At 41.5% G+C, this 5,552-nt stretch overlaps 1 non-coding gene across 1 annotated transcript; it reads right to left on the bottom strand.

Moving 5' to 3' along the window:
* Nucleotides 1-2,856: 2,856 nt before the first annotated feature.
* Nucleotides 2,857-2,994, bottom strand: LOC119944973. Its single transcript, XR_005456111.1, has one exon. It is a non-coding gene; the product is annotated as a small nucleolar RNA SNORA7 (small nucleolar RNA).
* Between the last annotated feature and the right edge of the window lie 2,558 nt (nucleotides 2,995-5,552).

Here is a 5,552-nt window from a genome sequence, read left to right as displayed (position 1 = left end):
TAACAGGATGGGGATAAACAAATGTTACTACAAGAACAGCATATTGAAAAAAATCACACACACACAAACCCCTGGCAAACCTAAAAGTAGCATCATCTGATGACTGATTTTGTGCACAAAAATGCAGGTGAACTGCTGACTGATGGAGGTTTTTAGTGAGCCTAAACATTTTTAAATAAGACATTCTCAAGTAAAAGGGGAAGTGCATTTTAGGACAATTTATTCTGTGAAAGAACTAGAATGAGATTTTTCAAGATTACCACTAAAAGCATTAGGGTCTAATGGAAAGAGGTTAGGCCTGGGCGTTGGGGACCTGGGTTCTAATCCTGGCCCTGCCACATGCCTGCTGTGTGACCTTGGCCAAGTCACTTAACTTCTCTGTGCATCAGTTTTCTCATCTATAAAATGGGAATTAAAAATCTGTTCTCCCTCCCTCTTAGACTCTGAGCCCCATGTGGGGCAGGAATTGTGTCCAACCTGATCATCTGGTATCTGCCATAGTGTTTGGTACATGGTACATGTTTAACAAATATCACAATTATTATCATCATCATTATGATTATTATTAATAATAATAATAATAATAATTTTGCACCTGGGGTTTAGGCTTTTATTAGTCACAAATGTCTTTGCAACAGGAGTTTCACAGACTCAGTATCCTAGTTTTGTGTACTGAGATTACAGATTCCTCCTAACCACTGGGAAAATTCAATGTTTGAGGTAAAAATCACTAATACCCAAAAAACCTAGTCCAGAATAAGCACACAGTGCTTCGGTCAGAAGTTAAAATGATTATGATTATGGATAGCTGATGAGGAATTGGAAAGTGTTTCTGTAACAACTAAAATGAAAGACATGTATTGTTTTATTAGAAAATGGCCACTAAATATGGTTGCTTTCCTTTTTTCAAAATCCTTCTGAATTTGCAACTTCAGACACAGAATTTGTCATCAAAATGACATTAAAAATTACAAAAATGAAGTGTACAATACTTCCTCCAATCTGTCAGTATTTTAAAAGATGTTATATAGCGTATACAATGGATTTGTTTTCTAGGTGATGAAAAGCAAGCCCTGCTTTTGAAAATACAGCATGAGCCTCCAGCTCAGTCAGATACAATTGGCAGCTAGGACCAAAAGCTACTGCCAATTCCGATTCTGTAGAAAGACCACACTCTGTTCTCCATTGTGGGCAAAACTGACAGAGAATAAACAGTGAAGAAAAGGATTTTAGTGTCTAATTTGCTACTTAAATGCCACTGGATGGAGGGTGAGACCAAGCAAATTATATAGTTTGATAATATACAGTGTGAAGATGGTCAAAGTTAAAGTCCACTCTACTACATTCAAAGCATCTCTTTTCTCTTGTGCTTATTTCTTCCATCTGTAAGATCTTATCACCCTCTAGAATGTAAGCTCGGTGTGGGCAGGAAATGTATCTGTTATATTGTTCTATTGTACTCTCCCAAGCGCTTAGTTCATTGCTCTGTACACGGTAAGTGCTCAATAAATACAACTGACTGATTGACTAATCTTCAACTTTGACACCTATGCCAAGATGACAGACAGTCAAATAGACAGATAGATGAGTAGATAGATGAAATCTGGGAGTCACAGGGAGTGTTCTAAGCACTGGGGTAGAAGATACAAGGTTGTCAGGTTGGACACAGTCACCTGGGGCTCACAGTCCTAATCCCCATTTTACAGGTGAGGTAACCGCGGCCCAGAGAAGTGAAGTGACTTGCCCAAGTTCACAGAGCGGACAAGAGCCGGAGGTGGGATTAGAACCTGGGTCCTCCTGACTCCCAAGCCTGTACTCCTATCCACTAGGCCCAAGGGTGCCAATGAGGCTGAGAATGCCAAGGTGAAACCTGCATCCACATTGAAAGTAACAAAACGTACCCGTTGCATTAATGGGTGAATACGTCTGTCCTGAATTTCGTCTCTACTGACTCTGCCCTACGGCACCCTAACCTTCACAGAGGCTTGGCTTCCTCGGATTTCTGACTGCCCAGATGCTCTTTCTGCTGTAGTGATCCTCTAGACTCTAAGCCCACTAATAATAATAATAATAATAATGGTAATTGTTATACATTTATTATGCACTAAGCATGGTTCTAAGCACTGGGGTAGAAACAAATGAATCAGGCTGGAAAAAATTGCTGCCCCACATGGGGCTCACACTCTTAATGCCCATTTTCCAGATGAGGTAACTGAGGCCCAGAAAAATTAAGTGATTTACCTAAGGTTACACAGCAGACACATGGTGGAGTCAGGATTAGAACCCAGATCCTTCTGACTCCTAGGCCCACCCTTTCTCTGCCAATCCTGCTGTAGGCAGGGAACGGGTCTGTCAACTCTGCAGCACTTAGTACAGTTCTCTTCACACAGTTAGCGTTTAATAAACACCACAGATGGACTAATCGATTGGTTGATCTCCCAACAGTCTCTGACATCACATTGCTCAAAACTGGAAGTCAGATCACAGACTGGGAAAGTGGCAGAGCCAGGATTAGAACTCAGGTTCTCCCTCCTGCTTAGACTCTGAGCCCCATATGAGATAAGAACTGTATCTGACTCTAAAATCTGACATAGAAACCACCATTTAAATCTTCCCTCAGCCTCCATCCTCATTGTTGCTGTCTTATGCTGACAAGTCATATCCGACCCATAGCGGCGCCATGGACACATCTCTCCCAGAACGCCCCACCTCCATCTGCAGTCGTTCTGGTAGTGGATCCATAGAGTTGGTAAAAATACAGAAACGGTTTACCATTGCCTCCTTCTGCACAGTAAACCTGAGTCTCCACCCTCAACTCTCTCCCATGCTGCTGCTGGCCAGCACAGGTGAGTTTTGACTTGTAGCAGATTGCCTTCCACTCACTAGCCACTGCCCAAGCTAGGAATGGAATGGATATGCCTCTGCTTGACTCTCCCTCCCATAGTCGAGACTGGTAGAGGACTGGAAACTCTACAGGTGCGATCCCGAGAGGGTGACAATCAGGGTACATAATAGCAATGGTAATACTAATAATGATAATGTGTTAAGATCTTATTACATGACAAAAGTGGTACTAAGCATGGGAGTAGATAGAAGATAATTAGGTCATTCACAGTCCCTGACCCACACAAAATTCACAGGCTAAGAGAAAGGAACAGCATGTGTTTTGTCCCCATTTTATAGATGAGGAAGCTGAGTTTCAGTGAGGTTAGGTGACTTTCCCAGTGTCACTCAGCAGACAGTGACAGAGTTGGGCTTAAAACCCAGGTCTGTGGACTCTCACTCCTATGCTCTGTTCACCAGGCAATGATCAATCTGCTAATCAATCATATCTAGTGAACATTTACTGTGTGTAGAGTACTATACCAGGAGCTTGTTATTATCATCAAATGCCGTCAAGTCATTTCCGAGTCATAGCAACTCTATGGATGTATTTTTCTCCAGAACGTCCTGTCTTTTGCCATAATTCATAACTTTGCTAACGGTTCTTCTGTTATTGTTATTATGGTTTCTATCCATCTAGCTGCTGGTCTGCCTCTTCCACGTTTTCCCTGGACTTTTCCTAGCATTAGTGTCTTCTCCAGAGAACCAGTCCTCCTGATGACATATCCAAAATATGCTCATCTAAGTCGTCACTTGGCCTTCCAAAGACCACATTGGCTTAATTTATTCCAACACCCTTTTGTTTGTTTTTCAGGCAGACAGTGGTATGCGCAAAAGCTGTGTACAACACCATACTTTAAAAGAATAGATGCTCTTTCTATCCTGTTTTTTCACTGTCCAGCTTTTAGATCCTCACATTGTCACTGGTAAGACCATAGAATTGACAATTTGTATTTTTACGGCAGTTATTACATCAGCACATTTCATTATTTTTTCCAGGCTCCAGGAACTTGTTAGACACTAATATAACAGATTTGGTAGACATGTTCTCTGCCCACAAGACGCTTACAGTCTAGGGGAAAGATTGATAATGATAAAGCTGCTTCCTCTGGCTTTGGCCACAAGCAGGAAATGCAGTTTAGAACCAGAAGTCCTGGTCCTGCCAAAAGATGGTGAAATCTCCTAAGGATCAATCAATCAATCAATCATATTTATTGAGAGTTTACTGTGTGCAGAGCATTGTACTAAGTGCTTGAGAGAGTACAATACAACACATTTGGTAGACACATTCCCTGTTTACAATAAATTTAAAGTCTAGAAGGGAAGCACAGACCTCAACCTTTCGCTAAAACTCTTATCTGCATTTTGGGCATATTCTTATATGCCACAAAATCACCTATCTACACGTTTTCACCCATCTACATGTTTTGTTTTGTTGTCCGTTTCCCCCCTCTAGACTGTGAGCCCTTTGTTGGGTAGGGACCATCTCTATATGTGGCCGACTTGTACTTCTCAAAAGCTTAGTACAGTGTTCTGCACACAGTAAGTGCTCAATAAATACGATTGAATGAATGAATGAATGAAATAAAAATAAGTAATAGCTTATGGTTATGGATGATAGAGGACACTATCAGCCACTTTAGAGAGATAGAGAAGCAGCATGGCCTGGGGGAAAGAGCATCGGCCTGCGAGTCAGGAGACCTGGGTTCAAATCCGAGCTCCTCCGCTGTACGACCTTGGTCAAGTCACTTAACTTCTGTGTGCATCAGTTTCCTCATTTGTAAAATGAGAAGTAAATATCTTTTCTCCCACTTAGACTGTGAGCCCCATGTGGGACAGGGTCTTTGTCCAACCTAATTATCTTATATCTACCCCACCGCTTAGAACAGTACTTGACACATAGCAAGCTCCTAACAAATCCTGTAATCATTATTATTATATCTTAAGGTAAGTGTCGCCTTCCTACTTGCTCATTTCACATTTAGAAGCACCTGACTTGGATATCTGCTCATCTAAAGCCTTGACAGTTGTCAGAGCCATAAGCTGTTATTTTCCCCTTACCAGCTTATTGCCAAATCATGATGGGATAGAAATTATACCTTTGTAATTATACCTTTGTAAACACTGGGAGGAAGGGGGGAAGGAAAAAAAAGTTAGAAAACAGGGATATAGAGAAGCATACCTAGTGGAAAGAGCATGAGTTGGGAGTCAGAGGGCCTGAGTTCTACTCTCAGTTCCACGACTTGCCTGCTGTATGACCTTGGGCAAGCCACTTAATCTTTCTCTGCCTCAGTTTCTTCATCTGCAAAATGGGAATTAAATACTCGCTCTTCCCTCTTACTTAAAAGTGAGCCCCTTATGGGACATGGAATGTGACCAAAATGATTGTCTTTTTGTTTTTTATAGTATTCATTAAGTGCTTATTATGTGTCAGGCACTGTTCTGAGCACTGGGATAGATACAAGTTAACTAGATTGGACACAGTCCCTTTACCAAACAGAGCTCAAAGTCTTAATCCTCATTTTACAGATGAGGTAACTGAGGCACAGAGAAGTGACTTGCCCAAGCCACTTTCTCGCTGTATGACCTTGGTCAAATCACTTCATTTCTCTCTGCCTCAATTCCTCCTCTGTAAAATGGGAATTCAATACCTGTTTTTCCCTCTTACT

This window comes from Tachyglossus aculeatus, chromosome 23, assembly GCF_015852505.1.
Source record: "Tachyglossus aculeatus isolate mTacAcu1 chromosome 23, mTacAcu1.pri, whole genome shotgun sequence".
Classification (NCBI taxonomy): Eukaryota; Metazoa; Chordata; class Mammalia; order Monotremata; family Tachyglossidae; genus Tachyglossus; species Tachyglossus aculeatus.
This window is presented reverse-complemented; position numbering and strand designations above follow the sequence as displayed.